Raw genomic sequence first — 23,123 nt, forward strand, 5'->3', positions numbered from 1 at the left:
TTTATTATAAATAAAAGCGTAGGAAGATGAATAATTCAAGGACTCAGTCTTATGCACAAATATAGCCCAAAGCTCCCTCTAGATTTCCTCGACAACCCGACACATGTTCTGAAGCAACAACTGTATCAATCACAACTGGGAGTTTTATCATAATCATCAACTACTGGCTTGATTGGTTCAACAATCCTATTTGATCATGATCACAATTCTTTGAATCAACAACAAATGTCCTTCATTGACTTGGTCTCACAACCAGCTGCATACACAAGGGTTAACACGTACAACATATATTTACATAATACTACCCTTAATCAACATTTAATCAAGCATTCCCTTGTCATTAATATGGATTTAGCATATCATTTATAAGGTTGATCAATAGATAGAAAATTTCATAGGTTTTAAACATAAAAGGGCTTATATCTATCTCAATCGTAATGTCTGAGTCACAAAATGACAAATATAACATAACATAAAGTTCATATAAGATGACCAAAAAGGCGACTCATCACATATATGTATGTATGTATGTATGTATGCATGCATGCATGTATGTCTATGTATACGTATATATGTGTGTGTGTGTGTAAATATATGTATGTATGTATGTATGTATATAGATGTATGTATGCATGTATATATATGTTTATGTATATGTATATGTATATGTATATGTATATAAATACATATACATACACATATGTGGGTATATGTATATATACATGTATTTATATATCTATATACATATACATACATACATATGTATACATATATGTATATGTATATGTATATGTATATGTATATGTATATGTATATGTATATGTATGTGTATATGTATGTGTATGTACATATATAATTTGAAAAGGAAATAGTTGCATTGGGAAACAAATATAGATATTTTGATATTTCTAAAAATAAAAATAACGTAACTTATAAAGACAGTCATGTAAAATCAAAAGTGATGATTTTATTTTCCTAACCAAGTCATATTCAATTCTGCATAATATATATAATTTTAAATTATTTAAATATAAAGAAATAATATTTGTGACATTTGTTGAATTTTTCTAGCCTTCTGACTCCAAGGCCTCCAAAATTTTTAGGCATACAATCCTTCTCCCATATAACAAGGGCTAACTAGAACGATTTTTAGCACTAGTCCAAATAAATTTCCTTTGAATTTTATCAATCTTATTAGCTATGAAGGCTAGTATTTTGAAGAAAGAAATATAATAAATAAGAATAATTTCCAAAGATGCTTTAAGAAATTGTAATTTCTTGGATTGATTAAGAAGCTTACCTTTCTACATTGCTAACTTATTTAGGAGCCTCTCAATAACATGATTGCAACTGTTATTGGTAGGTTTATTTGAAATTAAAGGGAGCCCAAATAAGTGGCCAAAAGAGTACCAGATTGGCACCATATAATCCTCATGACTCTATCTTTAGTCAGCTGGTCCAAACTGAAGAAATAAAGCATACTTTTATTGTAGTTAACATATTACCTTGAAGTCCTTGCGTAGTCCTCCAAAATATACTTCCAATGCCTAGCTTCCACCACCAAAGCATCCCCAAAAAGGATAGTAATGTCCACAAACTACTGGTGAGAGGCCAAAGGGAGAGAAGAAGCAACCTTAATCCTAAGGACTTCATCCACAATAATGAATAGGTAAGGAGAAAGAGGATCCCCTTTTCTTAGCCCTCTTCCACAAGAGAAATAACCCAAGGAACATCATTGACCAAAACTGAGAACTTAGAGGTAGTAACACAAGCTTTAATTAAGTTTAGGAATCTACCTTTAAATCCAAACTTCTACAAAACAATAATAATAAAAAGCACCACAAAACTCTATCATAAGCCTTATAAAATTTTCTCGTACGTGTAAGAGAACATCATAATACGTGGATGAGTATATAAGAATACAAGTACGATGAAAATAATACAAGAATATTCTTTTAGGGTTAGTATTAATTTTAGCCAACTTTGTATGTTGCCCTAAAATTGCATGTTATAAGTTGCTAGAATGTAAAAAGGCATGATAATGACGTTATATTGTTTTACTGGATAATAAGAAAAGATTGGACGATTGTGTTCTATGGATGTAGCCCATCTTGGGTGACCACATTAAATCTTTGTGTTATTTGTATTGTGTATTCTTCTTCATCTTTTGTGTATTTGAATCTGCATATAATTGTTAATTTGTATTTTCTCTGAATCTGCCAAAACCCTAACAATAGGCTACATTTATTTCAAAATTTAAAAATATCTCATATTAGGAGAGAGGGCCATGAGGTGGCAAACAATCTGTCCAAGTGGGTGGTGAATTTATTGTATAACCGAGAGAAGGAGACTTGGGGTAATCTCTAGGAGGTGACCATTGAGGACGATGACGTATGAGAAACAACTACACATTGAAAAGACAGTGCATTAAAGGTGATGCCAATCTTAAGAAGCTTAGGAGATGTGAAGAAATTTAAAGGTGGTGGTAGGTAGTATTTGCATTTCATTGTGGAAACCAATGATGAAAAGCTAAGAGAGTTCATAGAAGTATGGAGGCAAACTTATTTCTAGAAACTACAAGGCAAATGATAGCTTTTTGGGGGAAGATTTCTGATGGCAAACTGCTGAATGTGTTCAAAATTGGAGATGCTATGTTCCTCCAAGTGGTGAAGATGATGATAGGTGAGGAATTTTTGAAGGCAAAGTATAAGTAAATTGCATGAACATATACATAACATCTATGTTTCTAGCCTAGTGCTTGGAACTAGGCAATAAGGAAGAGGTGTACTAGATCATGAATAGGTGTGTAAGAGATGAATGGTGTTGGGGAGTTAGAGATTTCATTGCAATTGCCAGACCGGGTGAGGGATTTATGGCACAAAGAGGAGATTGGATCCACGTAGCGGATTTTACCCTTCTGTTGCAACCATTTCTCATTTGGAATGCATCATGCGACAAGGAGGATCATAGAGTTGAGGCTCAAATTAGCTACAATTTCGTGAAGAAATGCCTTTAAGAAAGTGAAGAAGAGGAGAAGATAGATGGTGGCGAGCGAAAACATGAGGGAAGAAAGTAGGTGAAGTTCAAAAAGTAGGACCATTGGGACAGACAACAACAAGAGTAATAAATAAAATAGGGATACAAGATATATTTTTGATTAAGGAAAAAATAGTTTTTGAGGGGACTCGAAACCCCATACAACAAATTTTGAAGGGAATTGAAACCCTTGGATTTTTCATGGATTTGGAACCCACAATAGAATGCTACAGTAGGATACTAGACATGTTGTTTTTGAAAAAGTTAGTTTATTTTGATAATACTATGTTAATATAAATGATAAGAGAAGGATGTATATTATGTAATTTGGGAGGTCTGTAGATTTTTGGTTTTTAGTAGTAGTAGAAACTTAGTAGATCAATTTTTGATATAATTATTGGTATAATTTTTTTGTATATGGGGGTTGTGAAGATGATATGATCTTATTTGATATTCTAATATGATCATGTGAAAAGGTGCACCTGTATGTATTAACCACACAATGCTTATGTTGCCAATGCTTCAACAAATGCTTCATCGCCATCCCGAGAGGATTTTCTTGAATTTGAATAGGAGGCTCTCTTCTTCTTCTTTTTCTCCTCCTTACAATCTTTATGAAAGTGATTGGTTTTGCTGCAGTTCCAACATTTTGCCTTAGAATTTCTAGGAGACTTAGGTCTTGTTAGCACATATTTTTGCAAAATATTATGTGCTATTTGTTTGATTTTTTATATGTACATTTTCATCACAAGAGCATTTATTGTTGGATTATATGTGCAGGAGGCATATTGCGGTATCAGAAAGATCCTTCCATGACCTGTATTGGGATCCTTATAAGTCATTCTTTGGGCCTATGTGATAGACTTTGTCATTTATTAACATATGAAGTTTCCATGAAAGGTTGCAAGTGCAAATGATATATGAAGAGGAGCTTGAATAACATAATTATCAAATTTGAGCTATCAGCGTAAGTTACCCTGACAAGAATGACTATCATAAACAATGAAAGAACCTATCGGCGTGGCTTAGACCGACCACTCTGAAGGAGGACCAAAAGAAAGTTCAAAAGGAGGGTTTCATCAACGTAACATTCACTATCGGGGGTATGAGAAAATGTTGTGTCGATAGCCGATGAGGTTATCGGTATAACTTACATCAATGAAAGAGAATGTGAAGTAGAGGTTGGCACTGTCATCGGGTCATCAAAAAACTATCATTTCATGCTACCCCGATACCCGATGGGCTAGGTGGCAAAGGTGGTGTCATCGGCAGGACTTACTCCGATGAGGCAATACCAAAAGGTTGAAAATAGGACTCATCGGGATAAATTAAACCATTGGAGAAAAGTGTTTTAGTTTATGCCGATACTTGATGAGAAGGACAAGTTGGGCACATAGAAGGAGACTTGATTGGGATGAGTTACACCGATCGAAGATGAACTCATTGGGATATCATCACCTCATCGGGAGGAGACATTTTTTTTTACACTGATACCCGATGAGAAAGATGAGGTAGGTGTGGATGAAGACTCATCAGGATAACTTAAAACATCAGAGGAGTGTATTTAGAGTTATGTCGATGCTTGATGGGCAGAATGCCACTGAGGAAAAGAAGGAGTGTATATCGGAATGACATATGCAGATGAGATATAAAGGTAAAGATAAAGCCTAGCTAGAAGGAAAAGCCATCAGGGAAGTTATAACCATCAGAATTATAACAAATAAGCTATGTTGATACCCGATGGACTGATCGGTGAGACCTATGCCAATGAAAAGGATGGGTGGCGCCAAGTGATTGAACTATCAGGAGGAGTTATGATGACTAGCCATTGGAAAATCCGATCTTAACAAATTCACCCGCCATTATTAATACATGCAACAGACAACTCTGTGGTCACACGAGGCAAATCACAACACCATTTCAATTGAGTAAGTGTTCATGATGTATCAAATCTATCTATAGAACCTGGTATAAGGAATTGGCATAGCAGACTGAAGCAGACTGAGAGATTAGAGCAAAATTAAGCTACAAAAAAATTGAATTTTAGTAAAGCTTGAGGTATTCAGATAAGAAGGACTTCAAATTAGACATTCATGGCATGAATCACATCTTCATTGGATCAAGATATGATTCAGATGATGAGGCTATGCGTTTGTGGGCCCTCTATCCTCCAAATAAGAGGCCGAAGATCATAGATGTGGACAAGGCTTTTGGACACATGATGAAGTTAAAGGTTGGTGAAGTTGACATTTCAAAGTTAAATAAAGCACAAATGAAGATACTAGTAAAAGAAGTAGGAAAATATAAATCATTATATGAAGAACTCTTAAGAAGTAGGGGCCAGCCTGTACCCCAGATAGCAAATGAGTCTAAACTAAAAAAGAGGTGTGAAGAACTACACAAAGAAAACAAAAAGTTGAAGGAAAGAATGCAGAGCATAAGGACGGACACAACATGTGTCCTACTATCTTAAAATTTTGAGAATCTGTAGAAGATACTGGAGGAATTATGGACTGTCTACCAGAGAAACATGGATAACACAGTATCGCACCAAAGGATCCTTGATAGGTTAAACATGCTACTGCAAGATAAGACACTGAGTGAGAAAAGGATCAATAAGGTTAAAAAATTGATTGACACTCATGAAGGATTCACAACAGAGTTGAAAATTGAATATGAGGAGTGTAAGGGTATTGTCAATCATGTATTTCCAAGTGTGGTAGATAATACAGGGGTAATAAAGGACAAAAACCAATGGATTACCGAATGCAGATCCCTACTCAGTTCATCCCTTAGCGTTGCCCGTGCAAATACGTTGGATATGAATAAAATAGGGGAATACGTTGAGAATTTTGTTACAACAGAGATAACGTTCAAAAACATTATCTTCAATGCCTGCACATATAAAGATGAAGGATATCTTTGACATATCCAGAAGTGTGGTCAACGACTGGATGGAAAGAATCAGTCTATGTCATTGTATTTTGTTTTATTTATAGCAATTAGGGAGTCAGTTAGGTTTCTACTAGTTTTAGTTTGTACTAATGAAAGGGTGTGTCCTTTTATTCATATCTCTTGAGTCATATATATAGAGAGTCATTTTGTATTGTAGAAAGGATGAGAACGAAAAAGAAAATTGTTATCTTTCAGATGGCCTGTTGGAACCAGCAGTTTTATGTAAAGCAGGTCTGTAGAAATGTAAATCCATTTTGTGCAAGGAAATGTATCGTGAAGTATCTATGAGTCTGCAATTTTTGTACACCCATTGTTCCAAGAAATTAATATACAAGATTTGTTGCTTTTTATCTTTAGATCGTTTCACGTTATATGATGTTGATGAATTAAAATTTCTTGGATAAATCTGAATAAGGTTTGTTGCAGTGTTTTATCACTTGTTATACAGATAACAAAATTATTTTTGTTACTCTTATAACATACATTGAAGTCATTGCAGTGATAGTCTTGCATGCTTGTGAGTTTTCTCAAACTGTCTCCAAGGATCACAAATATTTGTCCATTAAGTAACATGTAAATTGTCAAATAAGGCATTGGTATGTTATTAGTTTTCTGTGAGTAAATTTGGTGTGCACAAAGTCCTCACCGGAGGAAAATATTACTAGTTTCTACTAGCATTGTTTTTTCATAATTACTCAAGGTTACAACAACAATCTTTTATAAGCTTTTATTCATTATCAATTATATTCAAGTTTTCAGATTAAAGCAAGTTAAAAGCACATAATAAAGCATAGTTACAGGAAATATTTTTCCATTCTTGTAAGCAACTAATCTATTAAGTTTAAATTCACTATAAAGAAATCTCTCTGTGCTTTGGAGATTGAGGTATACCCACCTAGGTCTAGTGGAGCCTAAAGTGCAGAGGAATTTGGTCTTTGACCATTCCTGTTCATTGGCCGAGGCTGATTGAATCAGTTAGGGATTTGGCAAGTCCCTTTGATTTACAATCTGTGGTTTTGGGAACCAACAGATTGGTGACTCTGTTGGGGAGTTGTCACAAGAAGTGTTCAGAATTTCTAGTGGTTTTGTTTCAGACTCTGCTGGAGGAAGGAGCCCAGAAGATTGATAAAAGTATTATTCCTCTTAGGAGGCGGCGACTCTACATTTTTAATCTATGAGTGATAATTGGTATTTTCAGAAAGTAAGAGAAACCCCTAGGAATTTCTTAATAAGATTAATGCAGGGGAGAAGGTCTCTGCACAAGGGACAAGATAATCTTGTTCAGTTGAGTCCAAAGAAAAGAAATACAGAAAAGGAATCAAATATGACATTTGGGGGTTACAAGAAATTTCCTAGTAGAGAGGATGGTTCTTCATCCAGTGATAGACTTGAAAATATGGAGGAAAATCCTTTCTATAACTTAAATACAAAAAATAATAAAGGTGGCCATGATGAAACCCTAACTGCTGAGGAACAAGAGGACAGGCAGTTGGATGCAATTATTTTTAGAATGGATGACTTAAATGGAGATGAATCTAAAATGGAAAAGGCTCTTAAAAGACAACCAAATTGGGTATTGCAGAAACTCAGATTAGAAAGAGATGCCATTCAAAGCCCTAAGTCAAACAGGGTTGAAGAAGAGAAAGGAAGAGGTGAAGCTAGTAGGCTAACAACCCTTAGGTATAGTCCCCCTCACATGAGAAACTTGGATCAAACATTTAGGGTTTATAATAATCCATTATCGGATGTTGTGGATAATAATTATAAAAAGAGGGATAAATGGAAAAATATACCCTACAATGAAAATATGAACCACTATAACTATGGACAATACAATAATCATAATGATGAAAAAAGAACAAACAATGGGGAAATTGCTGGTAACTGGAATGGTAGAGATAGGATCAACAATAATAGGGGGGATTATGGTAACAATGGAAACTATGGCAGCAATGGTAATAGGAACGATCAAAATGGAAATAACACTAATGGTGGAGGTAACAATAGAAACAATGGTAATAATTAAGGAAATAGAAATTACCAAACTAACAACTATGGTGGAAAACCACCTATGACCATTGAAAGGTACAAGCAGTTGGATTTCAGTGGGATAGCTGGATATCCTAATCAGATTTCAAATGATTTAAGATCAGCTATCCCTAAATTCACTGGAAATGGAACTGATCCTGCAGAACAACATGTAATAAATGTAAAAAATATCATTGAAGAGTTTGAAATCCCTTATGAATATGTTTCTATGAAATTGTTTGTTCAATGTCTAACAGAGGATGTAGGAGAATGGTATAGGAATCTTCCCGACAGATGCATTGGTAGTTGGCAAGAGTTTGTGACAATATTTTTAGGAGAATTTGGAGAACATAATGATACTTTATTTGCATCTCATGAGTTGACTAGCATAAAGAAGAATCAGAATGAATCAACCTATGAATTTAAAAAGAGGTTTAATAAAGTACTCAATAGAATACCAAGAGATATTAGACCTGTTAATTTCTTTTTGATTGATTTTTATTTGAGTGCTTTTGACAGCAAGACTCGTTATGAGATCCTATCTCACAAACCTACTACCTTGCAACAAGCTTTTAAAACAACAACTACCATTGAAAATAACAGAAAGGCTGCTGGGAGAATTTGCAAGAGAGATGATCCAAAATTATATAATCCCAAAGCAACAAAAAAGGATGAGTTTGGCCAAATCATGGACATGTTGAAACACATGAAGGGTAAGAAAAATCACAATGAGAGGTCGCCCCCATATAGAAGTAACAAGCCTATAAGTTACAATAGACCTATATTGCATGACATATCATATAATACAAATTGGAAAGATGGTAAGCCGATAAATGCAGATCTAAGCAAAGAAACTCCCGATCCATTGAAGAAGGTAAATAATTTTGTGGAAGAATACATGGTGTGAAGTCTACAATTTACCCCATGTTGTTGAGCAATGTATGATTACTCAGCGTTTTGCAAAAGAGAAGGACCATGAGAGTGAATATGAGCCCACAGTGAATGTACTTTCATTAGATCCATTTTGGGGTAGGTGTGAGGATTCATCCAAGGATGAGAAATCATCAGATGTACAATGGAGAAGAGAGAGATAACAACACAGTGTACAACAAGTTTTTACTGATGATGATGTGGACATCCCATCCCTGAGGAGATTGTTTCATAATGGAGAGTTGGTGCATTCCTTGAGAAACTTAACGGATGAAGAAAATAAAGCCTATACTGTGGCAGTAGTAGCTCAGGCAAAAAGCAATTATCAGTTAAGGAACGTAATAGTGAACCCAGAGCAAGGTAAGCCATCCGGGATATTTACAAAATTTCCTAAAGCTAGTGGAAATGAAGACACCATCACTAACAAGGAAAAGGAAGGTGCAGTAGAAAAGGTCAAACAAACAGAACCTCCTCAATTAACAAAGCCAATCAAAAAGGAATAGATTAGTAAGCCACTCTCAAATTGTGGATCATTTATGTCTTAGGCTTTATCACAGCTGAAAATATCTATGCCCTTGCTTGAAGTAATGAAATTCCCTGATTACAAACATGAAACAATCAAGATTTTGTCTAACGTTGATGAAGTTAATAAAGAGGATCATAAGCCAAAAGTTGAAGATCCACCTGTTGTCTATTTGGGAACTTCTATCACGAAGAATCTTACCTAGGTTGATCTTTTTTATCTGACTTTGATGATTAACAATAAAATGGTTAAGAATTGTATGATAGATTCAAGTGTAGCCGTGAACATAATGCCAAAAGATGTCATTAAAGAACTTAGGGTGCATGAAGACACTCCTTATGGGAAATGTTATGCTATGGATAACATATCAGTCCCAATTGTTGGAATTATGAAGGATGTGGAGTTTCAATTTCCAGCATGCCCTGATACGCCATATAAAACAAACATTATCGTTGTGAAAGTTCCGCCAAATTATGGGATATTACTATTAAGGCAATGGTCAAATTTGTGTTGGCATTACAGTAAGAAAGATTGTTGATATTCAATAAGGATATTGAGAAGGTTGTTAAAGATTATTGATATAACTGAAGAAGGATGATAACTATCTTTATAACATTATTTTGTCATTGATGTCAAGAAATTGATTATCTGATTCAGTATGATGTTGCCATATCTTGAGAAGATTGATTAGAAGATAATTAAGATGTCGGTAAAAGACACGGAAAAAATGTGATGAATAAAGGGAGGAATAAGTTATTCAATGGGCAACTATTACCGAGTTAGACAATGATGAGATCATGATGTTTAGATTGTTTTGATGTCCTACATATGTTGTTGATTGTAAGGTTAATACTATACTATGCAACCAAGCAATGAACCTAGTCGGTAAACCCTAAGGAACCTAGTCGGTAAACCCTAAGGTTATCGATATTGGTTAATGAAGGCGAAATGTCTACCGAGTAAAGTTTAGTATTTACCGAGTTGCAACCAAGTTATGACAGTGCGCATGGGATGGATAAAAGCATTATTTAATGAAGGACAATGATTAGCTAGAGATGTATAAATGATTGGTATGCCGTGTATGAAGTTTGTTAAGGATCTATGGCAAAGGAAAATCGGCAGGAAGATCTACAACGCAGATTGAACCGCAATAACCTTATGCAAGTTCCAAGATAGGAATGCAAGTCCCGAGGTAAGGTAAAACGTTTTCAAATCGGAAGGATAATTGAACCTAGTCAAGTTTGAAGATTTGATGGCTAAGATTGATCATGGGAAATGTGATCAAGGAGATTTAGCGGTTAGCAATTGTTTATAAATAAGGAATTGTTAATAAACAAGGTATGCGGGCAAGTGTATGCACAAGGATGCTACATAGTGATTACCGAGCACAGAAGCTTGAAGACCTGTTTGAATAACAGAGTAGAGAGCCCAGCAGAGGGACAAGATAAGTCCTATGACTAGATTGTTTTGAGCAAATAAGAATCTGCTTTAGCATTTTACATGTGAAGTTGCTGATAGATTTTATTACTGTTATTTTGTAAGTGACAGAAAATCTCTTAACCGAGTGGACTTAACAGTCTTATATGTAAACCCTCTAGCAAGGTAACATTCTAAGTGAGTGTTTGAAATCCTTTAACAAGGTCACTTCTAACAAAGTGAAGATCCTAACAGATCTAAGGGAAATCCCTTAACCGGGTCACATCTAGCAATGTGTTTGTAATCTTTAACAGGATTTGCTTTTAACCGAGCATACTATAGAAGAGTATATTTCTTAGTGGGTCTGAAATCCCACAGTGGTTTTTCCCTATTTGGGTTTCCACGTTAAATCTGGTGTTATGAGTGTTATTATGATTTTGTGTTCATAAGTTTGCATGTTTAACAATTTTTGGTTAAGTTGCTGAAGTATAAGTTACCGAGGTTGAATATATTGATTTTATGGAAGTTTAAGTTTGTATGATTCACCCCCCCCTCTCATCTTGTTAGCTATTGGCATCTGTACTTTACATTAAGTATCAGAAATAACAATTGGTATCAGAGCTAAGGATTCCGGAAGAAAAAGTTTAAAGGTACTTGAGGCAAAGATCCGAAGATGTATAAAAGGGATGCACGGAAGCTGAACAAGTCAAGTTTCTCCACATGGCAGAAAAGGATGAAGCTACATTTATCAGGAATTGGATAATATGCAACATATTATCTGGAGAATGATTACATTGCATCGAGCACCAACCCTATGACCTTGGAAGAGATTAAAGCAAAGCAAGAACATATTCAAGCTATGATTGAAATAACATCAACATTGACCGACTCGGAGTTTAATGATCTAGAAGGTTGCAATGATGCAAAAGCAATGTGGACTAAGCTCACATCTGTATATGGAGGTGATGAACATGTTCAAAGAGCAAAAGTAGATAGTCTAAGAGGACAACTTGAATCCATGAGGATGAATGAAGGTGAGAACATAACCCAATACAGTACAAGACTAAAGGAGATTGTCAATCAAATTAAAGGAGCGGGTGGAACTATTGAAGAAAAGGATATAACAAGTAAGTTGTTGAGAACCCTTCTACCAGCTTATGCTATTCGAGTCTCTACAATCAATGAATTGAGATCTATACCTAACATGCCAGTTTCTTTGGATGCTACTATTGGTAAGCTACATGCATTTGAGTTAAGTAATTTTGATAATAGTGGGTCTTCGGTAAATAAAGTAGAATCTGCATTCAGTTCTTTTCATATTGGTGAATCTAATGATTACAATGATAGAATGAGTAAGTACTCTGAAGGGGATCAAAGTGGAGCAAGTGAAATATTTCGCAAGAACATGGAAAAAGTGCGCAAACTGTATGAGGAAATCAAGAAGCAAAAAGAATTTGAAGCATTATTAGCTAGAAGGTTACCGAGAGGAAAAGGTAAGTATAAAGGAAAGCTACCTTTAAAATGTTTCAATTGTGATAAAATAGGACATATGGCTTCTAACTTCCCTAACAAAGAATCTAGTGAAAAGAGAGAATACCGAGATAACAGGCAGAAAGATAACCAATATAGAGGACATCGAGACTTCAGAAGGAGAGATAGAAAGACATGTCTAGTAGCAGATGAGGAATCCAACGATGACGAATCTGATGAAACTGATACTGAGGAAGTTGGTTATGTGGCTATTAAAGATGGATTTGATGAGGAAAGGTATGAATAAAAAGCCCTAATATCTCACATAAATAATAATGATTCTTGGATCATAGACAGTGGATGCTCACATCATTTGACAAGTGATAAACACAAGTTTGTTAAATTAGAAGACTATGATGGAGGCTATGTAAGATTTGGTAATGATGCACCATGTCCGGTAAGAGGTAAAGGATCTATAACACTTCTTGACAATGCTAAATGTGATGATGTATACTGGGTTGAAGGTTTGAAATACATTTGTTGAGTGTAGCACAGCTAAACAATACAGGATACCGAATAGAATTTTAGAAAGGAATTGTCAAAGTTCATGACAAACATGGAAAGTTAGTTGCTACTGGGACACAAACAAAAGGTAATACATTTCATCTTTACTCAACTCAGAACAAGTGTCTTTATGCAAAGATAGATGATACCTGGTTATGGCATAAAAGGTTTTGTCATGTAAATTTTGATAATCTGATTAAAATAAGTGAGAAGCACCAAGTAAGAGGTCTACCAAGTCTTGAAAAACCTGAGAATGCTATGTGTCGAGGATGCCAGATGGGTAAGATGACAAGATCAAGCTTTACAAGTAAGTCCTACACTTCTAAAGGAATTTTAGATCTAGTACACACTGATCTTTGTGGTCCTATGAAAGTTCAAAGTTATTATGGTGATAAATATTTCATATTATTTGTGGATGATTACTCAAGGATGATGTTAGTTATGTTTTTAAAAGAAAAATCATAAGCTTTTCAAATGTTCAAATGGTACAAGGCAAGAGTTGAAAATGAAACAGGAAGACAACTGAAATGTCTTAGATCTGATAGAGGAGGAGAATTCACTTCTGATGAATTTAACTTATACTGCAATGATCATGGTATAAAGAGCCAAGTATCTAGACCGAGAACACCTTAGCAAAATGGGATAGCCGAGAGAAGGAACGAATCAATTGTGGATTGTGCAAGAACCCCGATGATAGAAAAGAGGGTACCTCAAACATTTTGGAGAGAGGCAATCAACACTGCAGTTTACACCCTGAACCGAGTTCAACTGAAGAAAGGAACTATGAAGACACCATATGAGATCTGGTATGACAAGAAACCTAATGTAAGTTACTTTAAAATCTTTGGAAGTAGATGCTATGTTCACAAAGATGACAGAAATGGAAAGTTTGATCAGAAAAGTGAAGAAAGAACATTTCTTGGTTATTCTTCTAGAAGTAAAGCATTTAAATGTCTGATCAAATCATCTAACAAAATAGTGGAAAGTGCAAATGTGAAAATTGATGAATTTGTAGAAAGAAATGATGAAGGAAATTCCAAAGAACCAGAGGATTATGAAGAATTTGTTTATGTTCAACCCAGAAGTTCTACCAAGAAAGCTGCTGAAGAAAATGAAGATAATGTCCAGTTACCAAGTGATGAAGAAGATCATACAGAACCTACCGAGCCTATATTAGCCAAATATGTCAAAAGACATCATGCATCAAGTCAGATTATAGGAGATAAAGATGATCTAGTGATGACAAGAAACAAACTGAGACATAACACATGTCTGATTTTTGAATTTGAACCGAGAATAGTGAAAGAGGCATTTAATAGTGAAGATTGGGTAAATGCTACGACAGAAGAAATTGATCAAATCAAGAAGAATGACACATGGACACTAATCCCAAGACCAAAGGACAAAAATGTAATCGGTACTAAGTGGATTTTCATAAACAAGCTAAATGAAAAAGGTGAGGTCATTCGCAACAAAGCAAGACTATTTTGCAAAGGTTATGCTCAAGAAGAAGGAATAGATTATGGTGAGACTTTTGCACCTGTGGCTAGACTTGAGTGAGTAAGAACATTGTTGGCATATGCTGCTTTCAAAATTTTCAAGGTATATCAAATGGATGTTAAATCTGCATTTTTGAATGGTATACTAGAAGAAGAAGGTTTCATTGAACAACCTGAAGGATTTGTTGAAGACAAGAGTAAAGATCGGGTATGCAAACTGAACAAAACCTTATATGGTCTGAAACAAGCACCTAGAGCATGGTATGAAAGATTGCACTCTTATTTAATCAAGATTGGTTTTATAAGGATAAGTGAAAACAACAATATGTACATGAAGAAAGATGAGGACAATGGAATACTAATCTCAGCCATATTTGTTGATGACATTATATTTTGTGGAAATGACTCCTTATACAAGAACTTTGGAAATGAAATGTGCAAAGAATTTGAGATGTCACTAATCAGTGAGATAAAGTATTTTATAGGTTTATAGATATTGCAAATGAAAGATGAGATTTTTATTACTCAATCCAAGTACATAAAGGAAATCTTGAAGAAATTTGGAATGGAGGATTCTAAACCAGTAAATACTCCTATGACTACTAACTGTAAATTATCAAAGAATGATGAATCTGCATCTGTTGATGAGACACTTTACCGATCTATGATTGGAAAATTGCAATATGTTGTGCATAGTAGACCGGATATAGCACATGCAGTAGGTATTGTAGCAAGATTCTCTGCAGATCCCAAGGAAACTTATATGACAACAATCAAGAGAATTTTCAGATACCTGAGAGGCACTGAAGATTATGGCTTAGTATATGAAAAGAGAAATAATTTTGATTTAAAAGTTTATACTGATGCTAATTGGGTAGGCAACATAGATGACAGGAAAAGCACAAGTGGTGGAGCTTTCTTTTTGGGAGAAAGACTAGTAAGTTGGCTTAGCAAGAAACAAGGATGTATTTCTCAATCTACAGCAAAAGCTGAATATGTTACTGCAGCATTGAATTGTACCAATATAGCATGGATCAAACAACTGTTGGAAGGTATAAATGAGAAAGTTACTGAGCTAGTAACTATATTCTGTGATAATACTAGTGCCATTAACATTTCAAAGAATCCAGTGATGCACTCTAAGACAAAGCATATATCTATAAAGTATCATTATCTCAGAGAAGAAGTTCAAGAGAAGAAAGTTGTGCTGGAATATATCAGTTCAAAGGAGCAATTAGAAGACATCTTCACAAAGCCATTGCCAAGGGACACTTTTGAGTATCTCAGAAGCAAGTTAGGGGTCCTACCCCTATCTTCTACTCACTGACCAAGCTCGGTGAAAGCATCAATTCAATGAAACTACAAAATATTATGTGTGGATTGATGTTTATTTACGCACTTTAGGAGGTCACCTAAAGGTGTGCAAGAAAAAATGAATAGAGACAAGTTGATCTGACCGAGACTGAGATGTTACACAACAAGGCAAATCACTTCACAAAGGAAGAAATCATGATTTAGTTCTTTTACTTTTTGGCATTGTTGTCAAAGGAGGAGAAGACTAAATGGTTGACTGCATGATAAAGCCCCGAATGATGGAAATAATAGAAGACTAATGACAGGGGGAGTAGATTGCAAAAATGGAGAAGACTAAATGCAAGTCAACAGCTCAGAAGCCTAATGAAAAATGGAGAAGACTTTAGAAGACAACAGATCAAGGATAACAAGAGAAGTCTAACAACAATCTGAATCCAAATCAATTTGAATATCTTGTTGGTATTAACATTTAATTGTTGGTTTTTCCATCAATGCCAAAGGGGGAGATTGTTGGCATTACAGTAAGAAAGATTGTTGATATTCAATAAGGATATTGAGAAGGTCGTTAAAGATTATTGATATAACTGAAGAAGGATGATAACTATCTTTATAACATTATTTTGTCATTGATGTCAAGAAATTGATTATCTGATTCAGTATGATGTTGCCATATCTTGAGAAGATTGATTAGAAGAGAATTAAGATATCGGTAAAAGACACAGAAAGAATGTGATGAATAAAGGGAGGAATAAGTTATTCAATGGGCAACTATTACCGAGTTAGACAATGATGAGATCATGATGTTTAGATTGTTTTGATATCCTACATATGTTGTTGATTGTAAGGTTAATACTATACTATGCAACCGAGCAATGAACCTAGTCGGTAAACCCTAAGGTTATCAATATCAGTTAATGAAGGTGAAATGTCTACCAAGTAAAGTTTAGTATTTATTGAGTTGCAACCGAGTTATGACAGTGCGCATGGGATGGATAAAAGCATTATTTAATGAAGGACAATGATTAGCTGGAGATGTATAAATGATTGGTATGCCATGCATGAAGTTTGTTAAGGATCTATGGCAAAGGAAAATCAGTAGGAAGATCTACAACGCAGATTGAACTGCAATAACCTTATGCAAGTTCCAAGATAGGAATTCAAGTCCCAAGGTAAGGTAAAATGTTTTCAGATCGGAAGGATACATTGAACCTAGTCAAGTTTGAAGATCTGATGGCTAAGATTGATCATGGGAAATGTGATCAAGGAGATTTAGCGGTTAGCAATTGTTTATAAATAAGGAATTGTTAATAAACAAGGTATGCGGGCAAGTGTATGCACATGGATACTACATAGTGATTACCGAGCACAAAAGCTTGAAGACCTGTTTGAATAACAGAGTAGAGAGCCCAGCAGAGGGACAAGATAAGTCCTATGACTAGATTGTTTTGAGCAAATAAGAATCTGCTTTAGCATTTTACATGTGAAGTTGCAGATGGATTTTATTACTGTTATTTTGTAAGTGACAAAAAATCTCTTAACCGAGTGGACTTAACAGTCTTATATGTAAACCCTCTAGCAAGGTAACATTCTAAGTGAGTGTTTGAAATCCTTTAACAAGGTCACTTCTAACAAAGTGAAGATCCTAACAGATCTGAGGGAAATCCCTTAACCGGGTCACATCTAGCAATGTGTTTGTAATCTTTAACAGGATTTGCTTTTAACCGAGCATACTCTAGAAGAGTATATTTCTTAGTGGGTCTGAAATCCCACAGTGGTTTTTCCCTATTTGGGTTTCCACGTTAAATCTGGTGTTATGAGTGTTATTATGATTTTGTGTTCATAAGTTTGCATGTTTAACAGTTTTTGGTTAAGTTGCTGAAGTATAAGTTACCGAGGTTGAATCTGTTGATTTTATGGAAGTTTAAGTTTGTATGATTCACCCCCCCCCCCTTCTCATCTTGTTAGCTATTGGCATCTGTACTTTACATTAAGTATTAGAACTAACAATTTGGTGGGGGGACATGTCCAACTAGATCTTTCATATGCGACCATCTCAGTAAAAGGGCCGAATGTAGGGATTGATAGAGAGACGAGATCATTCTACCTAATAGAGGAGGTTGATCCAAACGAGACAACATGTTTTCTCCAAACAGATATAGATAACTTTTAGGTAAGTATTTCTAAACCCATTCAATGCAAAACTAATAAGTTTGAAAATACTATTGAATCACATGAGGATAAGATTTGGAAAATGTACTTTGATGGTGCTTGCAGTAAGGAAGGAAACAGAGTTGGTGTGGTTTTTATTTCTCCTAATGAAAAATCATTCAAATATTCTTTCTTGTTAGCCTTTGAATGTACAAACAATGTTGTTGAATATGAAGCACTCTTGTTAGGTCTTAGAATGACAAGTAAATATGGCATTAAATTACTAATAGTTTATGGTGATTCAGAGTTAGTCATATCTCAAGTGAGGGAAAGATTTGCCACTAAAAATGTAAGGCTTCGAAATTACAGAAATGAGATGTGGGATTCAATCGAAATTTTTGATGCATTTTATATAACATGGATTGAAAGGTCTAACAATATTTTGGCTAATTTTATGGCTAACTTAGCAATTAAACATAATGATATTCCTTTTGATGACATCACCCAAGTTGAAATAAAAACTAGACCTGCAGTACTAGATAACATAAACAATTGGCAGATATTTGATAATGACAGGGATCTTCTGAAGTTCTTCTTTTGTGAAGATCAGTATGAAGGCCAACATATGAATTGGAATGCATATGTGGAAGAGGAGAGTGGTAAGGAATCTCTATTTGGAAAAAATATCCTACATCTTAAAACAAACAAGATTCCCAAAGGGTTGGTGGAACTAGAGAGGATGTTTGACAATAAGGACATGACAAATTTCAAGCCCAACACTGGAAGTTGTGAAGAAGTAGAAAAAATAAACTTGGGAAGTGAAAACAATCCTAGAGAGGTTTACATTGGGAAGAAGATTACACCGAAAATTAGGACTGCATTGGTCAATCTGTTAAGAAAGTACAAACATGTTTTTTCTTGGTCATATGATGATCTCAAGGCATACAAAGAGGATTTGTTCCAGCATGAAATCCCATTGAAATCAGATGCAAAACCATTTAAGAAAAATCAAAGGCCTATAAATCCCACATTGGCTCCCAAAATGAAGGAAGAATTGATGAAGATGAGGAATGCAGGGATTATAGAGCCTATAAGACATTCTACATGGGTGTCGAACTTGGTACCTGTTAGAAAGAAAAATGGTGATATCAGATTATGTGTGGACTTTAGGAATTTAAATATATCATCTTTAAAGGATAATTATGCTCTGCCTAACATGGAAGCTTTGCTGCAAAAGGTAACAAGGAATGAATTACTTTCTATGATGGATGGGTTCTCTAGTTACAACTAGGTGAAGGTTAAGGAATCAGAAAAATACAAAACAACTTTCACTACACCATGGGGCACATATGTGTATGCAAGAACACCATTTGGACTCACCAATGCTGGGGCTACTTTCCAAAGGGCCATGGATGTAGCTTTTGAAGGCCTCATTGATTACATTTTAGTAGTATACCAGTATGATTTGACAACATACTCCAAGAAAGCAGAGAACCACTGTAATGACCTAGAGAAGATTTTCATCAAAGCACTGGAGTATGGTATCTCTCTAAATCCAAAAAAGTGTCACTTTGGGGTCACTAAAGGTAAATTATTGGGTCACATTGTATCTAAAGACAGAGTAAGGATCGACCCTAAGAGAATTGTAGCTATCAACAAAATTCAGTTCCTTAAAACAGTCAAAGCTATTCAATCATTCTTTGGACAAATTAATTTTGTTAGAAGATTTGTGTCAATTTTTTCTGAAATTGTAAAACCTATTGCAAAGATGTTGAAAAAGGGTGCAGAGATAAAATGGACTAATGAAGCAATTGATTTTTTTGTAAACATTAAAAGGGTCATCAAGGAAGCGCCTGTACTTAAATCTCCTGATTTCTCTAAACCTTTTCAAGTATTTTCTTTTGCTTCATTTCATACTATTGTTGCAGTTATGTTACAAAAGAATAACAAGGGCCATGAACAACCAGTGGAATTTTTTAGCAAAACACTACAAGCTTCTGAGTTAAATTATGATATAAATGAGAAACAAGCATATGCCCTGGTAAAAGCTGTAAAATCTTTTAGACCATACTTAGTGGGAATTAATGTCATTGCTTATGTTCCTAATGCAGCAGTCAAAGATATTTTTTAGGACGACTGAAACTACTGGGAGAAGATACAGATGGATCAATCAAATTCAGGAGTTCAACATTGATATCCAGATTACTAAACTGGTAAGAGGTCAAGGATTGGCTAAATTAATGACAAAATCCAATTTGGAAGCAACATAGATAAATCAGGTAGAACTAGAGGAGGCTCAAATAAGCATTGAGATGTGTCCTTGGTACAAGAACATTGTCTATTGTTTAAAACATATGAAGTGTCCAGAAGATCTAAATGATAGTCAGAAAATAACACTTAAGCTTCATGCATCTAGGTATGTATTTCTTAAAGGTGATTTATATTGGAAAAACATGGATGGTATCTTCTTATTTTGTTTGGATATTTATCAAGCTCAATCTGTTTTAAAAATATTACATGAAGGTGTATGTGGGGGGAATTTTTCAACAAAAACTACTGCCCATAAAATACTCAATGTCGGTTACTATTGGTCGCAAATATTTAAGGATTGTCATACTTATATCAAAAAATGTGAGGTTTGCCAGAAATTTTCAGGAAAGCTTAAATATGATGGAGCTCTTCCACTTAGACCCATGCAAACTGAAGAACCTTTTCAGATGTGGGGTGTTGATTTCATAGGAGAAATTGCAAACAAATCTAGTGGAGGACATAAATGGATTCTAGTAGCCACTGATTACTTTACCAAATGGGTGGAAGCAATTCCTACAAGGCAGGCTACAAGTAAAGTGGTAACAAAGTTTCTTTTGGAAAATATATTGATAAGATTTGGGGTACCCCATAAAATTGTTGTATATAATGGGATGTGTTTCAGATCCAAAGAATTTGCTGATTTTTGTGAAAGTTATGGAATCACATTGTCATATTCATCACCTTATCATCCCCAGGGGAATGGAGAAGAAGAATCCAATAATAAAAACTTATTAAAGATCATTAAGAGAATGTTAGGTAACAACAAAAGGGCATGGGATTCAAAGTTGAATTTGGCAGTGTAGGCAAATAGAGTAACAATCGAGAAATCCAGAGGGTTTGCTCCTTATCAGCCTGTTTATGGTAAAGAAGCAAGGTTGCCTTTGAACAGTCTGCTCCCAGTGTACAAATTTGTCTCAGAGAAATATTTAGAAGATGTTGATTTCATGGAAGACGGGTTGATCCAGTTGGTTGAATTGGATGAGTACAGAAGAGAGGCTCAGGAACAAAATATACAGAAACAAAAGATGGTAAAAGCATTACATGATAAGAGAGCTTCTATTAGGAATTTTGAGGAAGGAGAGTGGGTGCTCAAATGGAATGCAAAAGACCAGGATAAGGGCAAGCATGGAAAATTTGAAGCACTTTGGCGAGGACCGTATGTCATCCTGGAAAAGAAAGGCGAAAATTTATACTTCTTGCAGAACGTTGATGGTGAAATTCAGGAATTTCTAGTACATGGTCAGTACCTCAAACACTTTTTCTCTTAAGGAGAAGGGAGTATTATTGTACTATAATGGTGTAGTTTTCCTTTGTTGTTTGTTTCTATGTATTGTTTGGTCTGCTTTCCAGAGATAGCTGAGATCTTGCTATGTCCCTAAAGAGAACATACATCCCTAGAAAGAGCCACTGTTAGCACATATTTTTGCAAAATATTTTGTGTTATTTGTTTGATTTTTTATATGTACATTTTCATCACAAGAGCATTTATTGTTGGATTATATGTGTAGGAGGCATATTGCGGTATCAGAAAGATCCTGTTGTGACCTATTTTCAAAATTGGACAAGTACTGCTAGGGTATGCTAAGGGTTGGCACTGAATAAGGACTACATGAGGATATTTCATCATGACAGTATTGGGATCCTTATAAGGCATTCTTTGGGCCTATGTGATAGACTTTGTCAATTATTAGCACATATGAAGTTTCCATGAAAGGTTGCAAGTGCAAATGATATATGAAGAGGAGATTGATTAGCATAATTATCAAATTTGAGCTATCGGCGTAAGTTACCCCGATAAGACCGACTAGCCAAAATAATGAAAGAACCTATCGACATGACTTAGACAAACCACTCTGAAGGAGGACCAAAAGAAAGTTCAAAAGGAGGGTTTCATCGGCATAACATTCACTATCGGGGGTATGAGAAAATGTTGTGTCGATAGCCGATGAGGTTATCGGTATAACTTACACCGGTGAAAGAGAATGCGAAGTAGAGGTTGACAATGTCACCGGGTCATCAAAAAATATCATTTCATGCTACCTTGATACCCGATGGGCTAGGTGGCAAAGGTGGTGTCATCGGCAGGACTTACTTCGATGAGTCAATACCAAAAGGTGGAAAATAGGACTCATTGGGATAACTTAAACCATTGGTGAAAAGTGTTTTAGTTTACGTCGATACCCGATGAGAAGGACAAGTCGGGTTTTGAAGAAGGAGACTTGATCGGGATGAGTTACACCGATAAAAGATGAAGTCGTCGGGATATCATCGCCTCATCGGGAGGAGACATTTTTTGTTACACCGATACTCCTTGAGAAAGCGGAGGTAGGTGTGGACGAGGACTCATTGGGATAACTTAAACCATCGGAGGAGCGTATTTAGAGTTATGTCGATGCCTAATGGGCAGAATGCACAGAGGAAAAGAAGGAGGTTATATCAGAATGTCATCGACATAAAGGTAAAGATAAAGCCTAGCTAGAAGGTAGAGCCATCGAGGAAGTTATAACCATCAGAATTATAACAAATAAGCTATGTCGATACCTGATGGAGTGATCAGTGAGACCTATGCCAATGAAAAGGATAGGTGGCGCAAAGTGATTGAACTATCGGGAGGAGTTATGACGACTAGCAGTTGCAAAATCCAATCTTAACAAATCCACCCGCCATTATTAATATAGGCAATGAACAACTCTGTGCTCACACAAGGTGAATCACAACACCATTTCAATTGAGTAAGTGTTCCTGAAGTATCAAATCTATATATAGAAGCTGGTATAATGAATTGGCATAGCAAACTAAAGCAAACAGAGAGATTGGAGTGAAATTAAGCCACAAAAAAATGAATTTTAGTAAAGCTTGAGGTATTCAGATAAGAACTTTAAATTAGGCATTCAGGGCGTGAATGGCATCTTCATTGGATCAAGATATGA

The sequence above is a fragment of the Cryptomeria japonica genome, chromosome 6 (genome assembly GCF_030272615.1).
Source record: "Cryptomeria japonica chromosome 6, Sugi_1.0, whole genome shotgun sequence".
In the NCBI taxonomy this organism is placed as follows: domain Eukaryota; kingdom Viridiplantae; phylum Streptophyta; class Pinopsida; order Cupressales; family Cupressaceae; genus Cryptomeria; species Cryptomeria japonica.